At 38.6% G+C, this 14558-nt stretch overlaps 1 protein-coding gene across 6 annotated transcripts in view; it reads right to left on the bottom strand.

Moving 5' to 3' along the window:
- Window positions 1-13946, bottom strand: part of LOC139446791 (orphan steroid hormone receptor 2-like) — a 58587-nt gene extending 44641 nt beyond the window's left edge. For all 6 annotated transcript variants that reach the window (XM_071228116.1, XM_071228117.1, XM_071228118.1 and 3 more), the window contains exon 1: window positions 13864-13946. The gene's annotated coding sequence lies outside the window, so the exon portion shown is untranslated. The remainder of the gene's footprint in view (window positions 1-13863) is intronic.
- Between the last annotated feature and the right edge of the window lie 612 nt (window positions 13947-14558).

Here is a 14558-nt window from a genome sequence, read left to right as displayed (position 1 = left end):
GTGGTATCAGGTAATGAACAAACTTATTCAAATACTAATGAAACTAAATGGTTTTCGATAATAGAAGGATCTCACATCACTAACCTGCGCTGATTTGTCAAAAGAATGTGTACCATACACCAGAAATTATTGACTGTCCTGTAAATATTTGGTCTTAAACTGAGGTGTTTTATAAAAATAATTAACAGGCAGGTTTTGAAGTTGGTCAGGGAAAGCTTAGTCAGTGGAACAAGGCAATAATACAGCAATCTCAGGCGATGCAAAACCATCGTTGGAAATACTAACTATAGTCAGACTGAAAGTTAATAACATAATTATGAAAGTTTGAAGTACATATCATGCCAGATTGGACTCGCAGAAACAAAGTCATGTAAATAGAGATATTATTCAAAAGATTCACTGGCCAAAATATGATCTAATCTGTAATCATCTTCTTCGTCACCTTGGGCACCAGTATGGCAGTTGCCATGGTGATGATCATAATCATGTTAAACCTATTGAAGCAAACTGTCAAAAGATCCCTCTTGAGCTGTAGTTATAGTCATGATGTTATAGTCATAATTCATTCAAGACATTACTGTGTAATGACCCTTTCACAGCCACCTGTATGACACAGCAATGATTCTCTTCAATGATTGCCAAATACAAAGTGTTAAGATTTCTTATCGTTTAGCTCAATTTTCACTTGCATATATGTGATTACTTGTATCCCAGTGACTAAAGTAATTTGAGATTCAAGTTGTTTCATCACAGCAAGGAAAAGACAGTGAGTAGACAAAGAGAATTTCTCTTTCATTAAAAATGTATTAAACTCTATAATAACTTCAGGGATGTGAGCAGGTTTTTCCCGAGAAAAAAAAACAGGAAAACTCTAGGGGGGTCTGGGGGCATTCCCCCCGAAGTTGCATTATCAAATCAACACGTTCACTCCAAAAACGTTTTTCTGTCGGCTCAAGAATTTGTAACAAAATGTACCATGTCTTCAGTTGTCTTCCTGACAGTCATTCCTTGTGTGCAATTATAAGGACCAAGGGCTGCAGATGGTTCATGGTGCCCAAACAGGATGTTGTTCATAAAAAGCTAGTTCATGATATTAATTGCTATTTTAATTATTCACAATGTCAAGATCAAGGGTCGTTTCACACACTCAACCATGTATGCAATGTTGTTATTTTTGTAGCATTAACATATACATCAGCTTTAGAAATTGACACTAGTCCTAAAGTCCTTGCCAAACTGCCCAATACTGAATAGTCATGATAGTAAAGGTATAATCATAAGGACTAGTAGAAATGTGCTATTTGTTATCATTATAAGGACTAATGGAGGGAAACTGTTAGTTTCTACCGCTATACATGCTATAAGGGACCGGTCATTTATTATGAAGGGGGGGGGGGGGGGCTGGGAGGGGATCAGAGGAGAGGGTTCGAGGGAATCAAGGTAAGGGCCATAAAAAGGGAGAAGTCATAAAAAATAAAACACATATCCAGGGAGGGTCGTGAACATAATGGACATTATATAATTAAGTGAGTGAGTACAGGTTTATGCTGCTTTTAGCAATATTACAGCAATATCACGGCAGGGGACACCAGAAATGGGCTTCCCACAATGTTTGTTTATTTGTTGTTAAACGTCGCACTCGGCAATATTCCAGCTACATGACAGCAGTCTGTAAATAACTGAATCTGGACCAGACAATCCAGTGATTGACATCATGAGCATCGATCCACACAAACTGGGATACAATGACATGCATGAACCAAGTCAGCGAGCCTGACCACCCGATCCCGTTAGTCGACTCTTAACACAAGAATAGTTGCCTTTTACAGCAAGCTTAGGTTGCTGAAGAGCTCTTCTACCCCGGATCTTCACGGGTCTTAAATCGAATTGAACCCGTGTCTTCAGCGTGATGAGCGAATGCTTTAACCAGTTCAGCTACCCCACCGCCCTTTCATAATGAAATATCAATGCTTTTATATTTTCTATTTCAGGGAGGGTCATGAAAAAAACATACAAGGACATGAGGGAGGGTCATCGAAAATATGACAAGCAATAGGGAAGGGTCAACATTAGTGCATCAAAAAGCTGACACCCTCCCCCCTTTGTAATTGATGACTGGTCCCCAAGGTCCTAGTTATCAATACAGGAGGTGAGGTGAGGTGAAATGGGGTTTAACGTCGCGTCCAAGATTATTTGCACTTATATATCGATGTGCATGTACGTGTATGTGTTTGTGTGGCTGCTTGTACTAGTCCGGACTGATGCCGATTTATAGTGCTAGCTCACTGAGATACCATGCCGCAGTTTAACATGAATACCCTACTCAGACACAGTATACTGACTCCGAGCCGACCAGTCCTTGTTTTAGCCTTAATGCCAAGCGCCAGACAGAGTCACAACAAGTACCATTTTTTAACCTCTTTTGGTATGACGCGGCCGGGGATCGAACGGGCGGACGATCCTGCCACTAGACCACAGAGGCGGTCTATCAATACAGGAACAGTCTCAGAGGAATGATTTATTCACGCAAACCTTTGTTCACAATATGCGGACACGTATATGTATCCCGAGAAAATTTAACATTGTATGAAATTTGTATCAATAAAGATGATGTTTGGATCAGGGATTCGAACCCAACACCATAGGCTCATAGAAGGCCTGGAAGGTGCATAGCAAATAAGGAAAACTGCACAACCGGTTCATCAATCCATGTGAAAATCAATAAAAAATTTAGATTAGGGGGTATTGATTTTATCAATCTTTTGGAAAGCTGTGAAAAATGTAAAGCATGACTGACAAGACAGGCCTACCAGTCTCATGTTTCATTTAATTTATGTGTTTGTTGGTTTTTTCAACAAAAAATCATTTACTCAAACTTCCTTGTTTAAAGATGATGTTACTTTCGTTTCCCGTTACCATCTAATTGATGCTCAGGTTTAAGGTTTGCACTTCATGGGTTCTAATTAGGAGATAAACATACTGTGTTTTCAATGTAGAGCTAGGTTACCTGTAGATTTAATCCCGCTAAATTGAATTTGGAACCGAACGTGCAGCTCTACATTGAAAACACTGTATGTTTTTCTCCATTCTACCATGACTAAATAAAACGCGAATTCTTTGGTGTTAGCAAATATACTGAGTGAAGCGGCATGGGTTGAGTTCAGTGTTTTGAGTGGGTTATTGATCTGAATTACGGAATCACCGAACAAAATATGGTGCTGTATATACTCAAGCAGTTTGTTTACACCGTAATACTTCACTCGAACATATGACAGGCATTGAAAGCATATAAGCACGGCAACTTGGTAAGCTAACATGAGGTGGGCATCCCTAAAGAAAACAAAGCAAGATTTGCAAGGCTTTCGCCCTACATCGCACGTCACCATTATGACGTCATAACGCTCATTGTGACGCAAAAGATATGACATCACAGTCGTATATAGAAAAGCACCAAAATTCCAAGCTCTCTGTTGTCTCCAAAATGTAAATACATTCCCTTTGTTGATTTCTGTCGTGTTTTTCTGCATGAAATGTATTGCCACCCAGGGGTTGCCAATTTTCAGTGTATTTAGAACTAAATGGATATAAATTATCTGAGCAAGATGGTACTAATCATAAATACTGCAGGGCTGCTTCAGGAAAGGTTAAGTATTAGGCACAAAAATATTAAATGCTTGTTTCCTAAATGCACGATAGGCATTCTAGAATTTGGCAAATAAGTAAGAAAAACGTACAACTTTATGGATAACAACTTCTGGTTTATTGCATATAGCGACATTTCAATGTAGATTCGTTCAACGTTATCAAGCTGCTACAATTCCATCAAGAAATATCCATCATATACACCAACTCAAATTGTACTTCATTTCAGGGTTGGGGGGCCCAGTTGGCCCAGTTGTCTAAGGCGCCGTGATTCGCTGTGCAGAGATGAGTCCCTTGCCTGCGCCAGAAACCTATGATTGTGGGTTCAAATCCCGGCTCGACCCGATTATGTTTCAAGGTTTGTCAGCACCATACACTTGCTCGTGGGTTTCACCGAAGTGGTAAACGTCTGAGACCAGCATCACTTATGGCATCTAAATTGTAATAAAACGGGTCGTAGCACGCAAAGTGCATCAAATCTCTTGAGCACCTTGATTTGCAAAATGTCTGTCCTTGACAAGTTGGCTGTATAGATGCTTTGCAAATCCTGCAGTCGACCGAAATCTGCACGTTGAAATCCATGCTGTTTATGAACCGGACGTCTAGTTGGTTACGTGATTTTTATTGGACTATGCATAGACTCTTATGTCCCTTCTAAGCCTCTCCTATGGACCAATCAGATTCCACATCTGGTATCACTTGCATTTGCTTCAAACAAAATGGCAGCGCCGAGTCAAGACGATCTTATCGATAATCAAGATCTGTACTGTGATAAAACGGGTCTTACATCGCTATGTGCATCAAATCACGTAAGCACCTTGATTAAAAACATGAAAGGATTTGGAAAATATCTGTTGACAAGTTGGCAATGCACATGCTTTGCAAATCCTGCAATCGACCGAAATCTGCACGACTGTTTACGAACCGGATTTTGATTTCGTTGCATGATTTTGATTGGACTATTCATAGACTCCTTAGCCCAGCCAAAATGTAACTCAATAAAACAGCCTAGTTCGGCAAGGGTGGAAACAGGACTTTTATAGTCAGTCAACTCTCTTGCCTTGGAAAGATGCCTCATAACACAGGTTGCTGTGGGCCTATATTCTTACCAAGAATCCCCAAGGTGAATGAAAAAAGGAATTATCAATCTCATGACCGCCTCCTTGGTCTAGTGGTAGAATGTCTGCCCAGATAGTGGAAGGTCATGGGTTCAATCCCTGGCCACATCACACCAAAAGACGTCAAAAGATGGTACTTGTTGTTACCCTGCCTGGTGCTCGACAATAAAGGGCTTAAACAAGAACTGGTCTGCTCGGAGTCCGTATACTATGTCTGAGTTGGGTATTCCTGTTAAACTACTATGGTATCTCTGCTAGCTAGCAGCATTAGTGAGGTGGGGTTTAACATCGGCGCGTGTGTGTGTGGCTGCTTGTACTAGTCCGTACTAATGCTGATTTCTTAGTGCTAGCCTACTGAGAAACCACACACCTCAAACTTCCAAAAGTCCTTATTATCTGGCATTGGTGCAAAAACGATTCCGAAGTTCGGTGGATCAAACATATTCTTCCATTTCGCACACTCTTAATCCAAAGGACACATGTCAACATCTTCAGGACTGCCCAGTGGCATGCTTGATAAACAGTCTTTCCTGTTCTTCATTTAAGAATCATTCCACTTGGAATGACCATGGTTGAACATACACTCTAGGAACTACAATCTTGAACACGAGGTGAAATGGGGTTTAACATCACGTCACGTTCAAGATTATTGCACTGACATATCGAAGTGCATGCACGTTTGTGTGGCTGCTTGTAATACTAACAGTGCCGACTAATGCCAGTTTTATAATGTGCTAGCTACTGAGATATCATGCTGCAAGTTAGCATGGATACCCCATTCAGTGAGTGAGTACACTTTAATGCCACATTTAGCAATATTCCAGCAATATGCCTACGGGGGTCACCAAAAACTAGCTTCACACATTGTACCCATGTCGGGAATTGAACCCGGGTCTTCGGAGTGACGAGCGAACGCTTTAACCACTAGGCTACCCGCCTGCCCCTGATACCCCATTCAGACACAGCCGTATGGTATTTATTTATTGTTTTACTCCCTTAATGCCAAGCATCAGACAGGGTAACAAGTACCTCTTTTAAACGACCAGTGGTATGATGTGACCGAGGATCAAACCCCCAACCATCTGCTCTCTGGGTAGACGCTCTATCCACTAGACCACTGAGGCGATCTACTTGACATGAGAGCAGTTCCCTAAATGAGCTGATTGGCATACAAAGGCAGCAGATACAGCACTGTAACAGCAGATCCGCAAACCTTGCTGTCCTGGTACACATGCCATCCTTATCAACCACCAGCTAGAGCGAGAACAGCAGTGATTGTAAGATAACCAGCAGATCCTGCTGAAGCCATGACATTGGACAATCAGCACACATGTCCTGCACAAACAGGATATGGACACATAAAGCGTTCGCCTGTGGTAATCAACGAAGGTCCAGGTTAGCCTTCCCCATGTGTACATTATGGAAATAGCAAGAAAAAGTACCAAAAGTAGGGTGGGCTAAAAAGATCGAAAATCGGAATTATCATCAATGGGAAGAAATAGTAACGAGTATCGATATGAAAATTGTGTCATCGGTAATATCTTACATAAACTATTGTGGTGAAATAAAACTTTGATTAACTGAAGCAGACTTGTTTTTGTCAATTGCCGAAGACGGAAAGCAACTCATTTTGTTATATCTGAAATGTATACAAAATAATCCATGCATAAATGTGTCACTACTCACCAGTGGCATGAAATCTGTTGTTTTGTCTCGGAGATTTTTGCATATCTTTTTAAGATGAAAATCAGTAGCCAGCACTAGCTAAAAGGGGTGTGAAGTCACTTGTTACAAACAGGATATTACTATGCTCCAGTATATCATGGTATATATATATACCCTAGGTATTAGTCATGTTTATCAAATTCCAAACTAAATGCCATTTCAGGCATATTAGGGAAAAAAAATCATCATTCTGCTCAAAACTGTTATCTTTTATAGTTATTTCCTAAATTCAGGGGGTATTTAATTTACACATTCTGTTTTCACATTGCACTCAATGCAATAATCATAACATTGCAAAATTAATCATTAAAGCATCTTTCTCTTTAGTAGTTCAGTTATTATTAGAATATACCATATTCGACGTAATAAGTGCCCCGCTCTAATAAGCACACACAGCGATATTTGCTAATATATTGGCAAGAGAACAATCCCAATTAGCACCCCTTCCGATTGATCAATGTACACAAGACTTATTTATTCGTGTATAATACGCACTCATGTGTTACATGCACCCTTAATTATGGGCAATTAAATTCTGGAAAAAATATATCTGTCGTACGTAAACAGTTCAGGCCGTCAGTATAAACCACAAAATTTATCTTTCAACTCTAGTTTTTAACCACCAAAATAATAATCTAATAAGAGCCTTGTATTTCTAATTTTGAGAGCGCCCTGGGCGCTTATTACGTCGATAACGGTAAGTCACATTTACAAAGCCATTACATTAGTCTAAACTATATTAGCCTGAACTGGGAATATCATACATCCAGTCTGAGATTTTGACTGACATTTGCTACAGACTTGGAACTAAATATCGGCCTCTGAGTCGATAGAGCTGATGCTTCTGCATTAGTGGTGTAGTGATACGACAGAACAGTCAGAACATGTGAATAATAACAGAAACTATTCAACAGCCAGCTTACGCAGATTCTCTCGTATTTCCCGGTTGGCTACAAATAGCATAACATACAAAGTGCCCTATATGTTTTCACCAAAACAATATCCCATTTTGAAGGCATTTTCCAAAAAATCTTTGAAATATAAAAGCAAAAGATTCAGGGTTGTGATTCACCTGCAAATAGAAAAAATATCAACTTAGGAAATAAAAGAGCTGTTTTGGGATATGAATCATATCACACCCATAGTACAGGGCTAAGTATCATATTGTGATTGGAACATACTGTAATATCTCTACTCCGCATGCTGTGCACACCTGTTTCAACTGTCACAGGGTTTTTTAAATAGAATTTAGTGTACAGATTCGACCAGCAACAACAAAAATATTTTTTTGAAATTAATTCTTTTTACCCACACATCTGTCTTTACTGGCAGGACTCGATTTAAGGATTTGATTTAACTTGCACTAGGTTTATGTTGACATGAAAACCAAGATGCACCAAACAAAACTATATTGCACTAAACAAAACTATATTGCACTAAACAAAACCATATTGCACCAAACAAAACTATATTGCACTAAACAAAACTATATTGCACTAAACAAAACCATATTGCACTGAACAAAACTAGATCATCTAGATTCCACCCAGGCCCCATAAATTTATCGGAGTTGAAACATAGGCTAGTCTGCTGCCGGTGTCACATCAATTAATAACTCAGTACTGTAAAACATATTAGGAACCTGTGCACATAATCTTGAACATGATGAAGTACCCACAGTCTGATGACACCTATAAGCTCGAGAAAGCATGACAAGTTACACGCAACGCATGGATTAGTGATGTTGGTAAATAAACTTTCGAGGAATTGAGTGTTTGTGTGGACGGACAAGTAAGGGTCAGTCAGACACAAATTTGAAATATTTTACAGACTATTGCAAAAATTGTGAATTTACTGCACTTTATACAGATTTAGCTTTCATTTCCACACCAAACCAACCTGAATATTGTATGGCAATGAAAAATCATTATTTTTTGAAGTTATATACAACTTTATATTCAGCTCACGATGTAATAGCATTCACTGAGTTTAAAGATAGAAAACCAGAATTGAATATTTTCAAAATACATCATTTGTACATAACGGGAAATGTTTATTTTAAAAACTCCTGGTTACATTACTCAGGTAAACAAACCATTGTAAACTGTCAAAGCACAATGTTACCATGGTAACTCCAATATCAATACTGGGGACTTACAACTGTTTATCTAAAAATGATTAAATATTGAACAATAATTCACAACAACATGCATAATTTGTTATAGCAGTAAGGAATATCTTCACAGCAATTAGTATTTCTAATATTTTTTGTCATGCAACAAATAAATAATTGTGTGATTCCGTTTATTGTTTATTTAATGGCAGGGATCTAGGATTCCCAATGAAGTATTAAATTTTTCGAAGCCAAATTAGGAAAAAAATATGGGTCTTTGTTCAAAATATGGTACATTGTATTTCTTTTAATGTTTTTATTTTCTAAATTTCAGAATTATCATGACATTGTATTTTAACATTGCATTTACCGGTAATGCAATATCACGGATGCACCTTAAATGGAAACATAAGCCGAAACATGCCGACAAGCTATTTGAAATGTAAAAAAAATGAAAAAAATGAAAAGTGTTTTGGTTATTCGGCTGACCAAAAATAAGTAAAATGTAATAAAACCTCACTTGCTGACCATGCTGAAGCTTTGAACAAAATTCAATTATTTAAGCTACTATAATTAAAACGTGTAGAGAATTTATCTTACAAACTCCTACCCCAATATTTTTGCCACCCCTAATCAACATCTTGAGGAAACAAAAAATACATAATTTTTGAAACTGGAATTCAAAATATAAATTTCGACCTATTGACCTAAACACTGCTGAAGTTGTGTGCAAACTTAATTTTTTACTCATTTTCCAGAAAAATAGTCTATGGGTTATCATGGTATTAACTAAATATTACGGATTGTGTAGGTCTATGGCACCAGATAATTTTTTTAACAATTGAGTATTAACTCACAAGTTCTTATTCACATTATAATAGTAAAACCATATTTATAGGTCATAGGTTATTTGTTAACTGGCTTCAGCGTTATTAACTGTTGGCTTCCCTTGTTAACATGGTTAAGTCTCCACCTTTGTTTTCTTATAACTTTTGTTGTTTTTACAGGTAACATGTATATGCTCTACTTCCGAGCATCAATTCACTGATGAAGGGACCACCTCTGTGGTCTAGTGGTAGAGCGTCCGCCCGGAGAGCGGAAGGTCCGGTGTTCGATCCCCGGCCGCGTCATACCAAGACGTTAAAAGATGGTACTTGTTGTTGCCCTGTCTGGCGCTCGGCATTAATGGTCTGAAAGAAGGACTGGTTGGTTCGGAGTCAGTATACTGTGTCTGAGTGGGGTATTCATGTTAAACTGCGGCATGGTATCTCAGTGAGCTAGCACTATAAATCGGAATCAGTCCGGACTAGTACAAGCAGACACACAAACACACACACGTACATGCACGTCGCTATATAAGTGCAATTATCACCACTGATGAAGGAGTAATCATATGCTCTGAAATGTTGTGTTCCTAATAAAAAAGTTGACCTCCATAAATTCTTTTTCCTGTATATCACTTCTAAATGCCGACCTGTGAAGATCCTGGTTGGAGTACTTCTTCAGCAAGCCATGCTTGTTGTAAGAGGCGACTATCAAGATCAGGGGGTCAGACTTGCTGACTTGGTTGATCCATGTCATCGTATCTCCCTTGTGTAGATCTTGTTCACAATATCAATCACTGGATTGTCTGGTCCAAACACGATTATTTACAGACTGCTGTCATATACCTGGACTATTGCTGAGTGAGACACCTTGCAACAAATAAACGGAAACTTCTTAATGCCATTCAAAGAATTTATAGGCTTCATCTGGTATTGACAATACAATTTTTACTCCCTTGGGTCTTTTGGGAAGTTTTACACCAATGAGTAGCCAGTTTTGCTTAAATGCTGTTTTGCTTGCTATTTTGCATCTGTTTGTGTGTTGACCCAAGTGTGCAACATGTTGCATAAACTTAAAACAGATGGAGCACATTTTTTATGCATTATACACTGCAGTAGAGTTCATGTATAACGCCTGCAATTGATTTATATGAGCATGCAAGCTGAAGACGACAGTCTGCCACTTTAGCCACTAGCCAAAAGCCTGGGTCTAGTAAAGCTCTATTCTGTCGAGTAAGCTCAGCTATTAATTGTCCATGTATAACACTGAATTGATACTGAAAATTATGCAATAAGTCATGTTAAGTCACGTAGTCCCAAAAGCTTTTGGCACAGACTGAGAGAATACATTAGGTAATTATAAACAATGATAAAAGAGTGTTGTTATACTGTTGGGTTTTGGAAAATCGTTCATGTGTATTTGTCTGTAACCACCTCAAAACTAACAGGGTAATGGAGATTCATTTTGCATTTTTTACATTAATAAATAGCCTATCAGCACATGATCTGTAGCATCTTCCCGAGGCTAGGGAGTTACCTAACTGTAAAAGTCCAGTTTCCATCCTTGCTGAGCTAGGCTGGACTTTCTGAGCTCGATCGTAGTGTGACCAGTGGCTAGTATGGATTATGTCCCTTCTCCGTCCCTCCTATTGACCAAACAGATTCCACCTCTCATTTAGCTAAGTGCATCAAATCACATGAGCACCTTGATCAGAAACATGAAAAGATTTGCAAAATATCTGTGTTAGCAGCATACATGCTTTACAAAATATGGCAACCGGCTGAAATCTGCACGGCAGTTGACAAAGCAGATGTCGACTTTGTTACGCTGTTTTGATTGGACAATGCATAGACTCATTAGACCAGCCAAACTATGACTCCATTGTTCCAGCCAAGTTCGGCAAGGGTGGAAACTGGTCTTTTTTAATCGGTTAACTCCCTTGCCTCGGGAAGATGATCAGCAGCTGTGTGTGTTCCTCATGAATTAATCAGTGCTGAAAGTTTCTTGCCAAGTAAGTTACAAAATGAATTCACTATAAATACTACTCAAAAGAAGTTAAGGATCACACGATTCTTTCATATTGGTAATATTAATCTGTCATGGCATGAGATTTACTATTGTAATGTGAAAGAATCATGTGATCCTTAACTTCTTTTGAGTAGTATATAAACCGAGGCAACTATGCTTGTTGTAAGAGGCGAATAATGGGATTGGGTGGTCAGGCTCACTGACTTGGTTGATGCATGTCATCGATCCCAATTGCGTGGATTCATGCTCATGATTATAATTACTGAATTGTCTGGTCCAGACTCGATTATTTACAGACCACTGTAATATGGAATATTGCTGAGTGCGGTGTTAAACAACAAACCAACCAACCACTCCATACTATCTGTAATTCCTATCATCCACACAGAGCATCAACGATGAAATGAGTGCTGTTGATGCACTGAAGTACATTAATTGTTAGCTTATAGCTGAACTACAGGAAAAGCATTGCCTTGCATGATTAGCTTACCAAGTTTATATGATTTACAATATGATCACAGTATTTTCCAATATCCTGTAATACTATACTAATATTATGTATAAACTAATATATTATTATGACAATGACGTCAGCACATGCATCAGAAATGTTTGAAATTAATACCAGCTCTGGCGTCTGTGAAACTTGCTGCAGTAGTATTTGAATCAAGGGACTAGGATGGGACGGGTAACTTGGGAACTTAAGTTGGGTGGGACCCGTGGTTAGTCATGTAATATTTTGTTATACAATACAATAACAATAAAAGACACTTATGTTTGCATATCTTCCTGACTGTGCACGCATTGTTTCAGACTTCATACGTTCGAGTAATTATTTAACTTCAGTCGACTTTAGTGAATGAATGATCCTGTCATTTATACATGTTTGTAAACAGCATTTGCCAGGGCTCTGGTAAAACTATTCCCAATCGGACATTATGTACTCAACTCTTGAGACCTACGGTGGGTACCGGGTAGGGTCGGGTAATCGGGGACCAAGCACCTGGGTCTTAAATTTAGACTCGTCCCTGCTCTACAAGGGACTCTCTAAATCCTATGTTTTTATCACGAGGGCTATGACAAGGACTTCGTGACTTTCATCCATTATTTCGATGTCATAATCAAGGTCCATGCACTCATCTAATTCAAGTATTATGATACTGCAACCAAAACACAATAACAATTAAGACAGTGCACTATTTTTAGATTTGTAAACAACAATGACCTTGAGTACAACCATTTCATTATTGCAAAATTGTTGTTTGTTTACAATGCTCATCAAACACGTCAAAAGTCAATGTAATTATCACAACAATCATCATTTCTGACTATTCTATTTTAGGTAGATCCACGTCGGCTGGATAATTCTACTCAAACAATTTTATAAAGGTTAACAAAAACAAAAGTGGTTGTGTATAAAATAATTATTACATTCATCGCTGGGCCTAAATTCATTTCCATATTAAGTTCAATTCAAGCTCCAAACTCCATTCAAGTTTGCATTGACATTTCACAAGCAGGGATAAATAATCTATTTCAAAGCACTTTGGGAAATTTCGAGATTATCCAAAAATCACCGGAGCAACTGAGCAGTAGGGTGGTGCATACAAATGCATTGCAGTCTTATGCAGACAGCATGACCTATTTCTGCAGGCAAATCACGACTTCTAAAATTATCCCGTTGCAGTCTCCATACTTGCAAACTGCCTCTTACTTCCAAGTCCGTAATTTAGAAGGTTTACAAGACGATTAGTGCTCAAATGTTAGGATTGGAGTAGTCTTTCATTTCGATGACCTTTCACTTCAACGAGGAAGTACTGCATCCTTTGACCGCTCATTTGCATAAAATATGCACATAACCTACTTCTCGTGAGACCATATGCTAAAGGACAAAGGTCGCAAAAATCGATACGTCTCTTCAACAAATTGCGGGAAATCAGTCTTGGGGCGATGCGCCCGTTGACTTAGATCAACAAAACAAAAACCATAGATATAAATACAGCATGTTGTTTGTGTTGACAAATGTCTAAAGCCAGCTAAAGACGGTTTTGAGCAAGTTGACCGTGTCAATGATATACAAACACCCAAAGGTCATGCACTCAACCCATGTGGGTGACTAGCCACAGGGTTATGTTTACAACATGCAACGCATACCACTGGGACCATCTACATCGTCCAGTATAGTCCGCGAGAGTTGGAGCAATCGTGGGAAACGGCCCACAGTAGACCGTGCAGCCTGAAAATTGCGTTGATATTGTGAGATTCATAATCGTACAGAAAAACCCGACAAGGAATGGCGGCGACGCACATATTTTCAATCCCGACAGTCGGTCATGGTAAACGGCTCACAGCGACAAAATGGTGGTACACACACTGAACAAAATTATAGCATTTAAATGTTAGATACCTTACCGATTGTTGTTGTCTTCAAACCCACTGCTTAAGTTGCTAAATCCCAAGAAATCCTTCTACGTCCGGGCAGACAGGAATAAAGGTCAGAGGTTGTGACCTATGCTGGGAGACGCAGAGGATACAGAAATGTGATTGGCTGAATCTTACGTCAACCCTTTTGAATCTCGGGTCACCACGTGTGGATTCGCGCGACTTTGTTAGTGCGCGATGATTTTACTCTACTTTCCCCAGTAAATAAAATGTGCCTGTTTGCATTCAAGAGACCTCCACATGGAACTATATAGTGTTCGTCCACATTGTTCATGTATTCAAACTTCACAGTAAACATTATTTGAAAACGTTTTCCTTTACTGAGTATTTTTTAAAAATGAAAATAAAAGTCTACACAGTGCTCGAAGCATCCATAAAATTTGAAAATTCCTCCTATCAATCATCTTTATTCAAAAAGTAGTGGAGACCACTGGTCCATTCTAATCGTTACATCATTGCGTGAGAGAGTAACATCACATATACATTGGTACATTGATATACATTTTTCACCCAATTGATGGTCTTATTTGTATTAATTTATATACAAACGTTGCAAGATTTGTAACAGTTTATGATTTTTTATGAAGACATTAGTGAGTTAATTTTTTTGTAATGTTGGATATAAGTAGTATTTTGGAGGTATATATTAACTCTTGAGATTGCCA

This window comes from Haliotis cracherodii, unplaced genomic scaffold, assembly GCF_022045235.1.
Source record: "Haliotis cracherodii isolate W230 unplaced genomic scaffold, xgHalCrac1.p SCAF_6, whole genome shotgun sequence".
NCBI lineage: Eukaryota > Metazoa > Mollusca > Gastropoda > Lepetellida > Haliotidae > Haliotis > Haliotis cracherodii.
The sequence above is the reverse complement of the archived record's forward strand: the minus strand, read 5'-3'. Positions and strand labels throughout refer to the sequence as shown.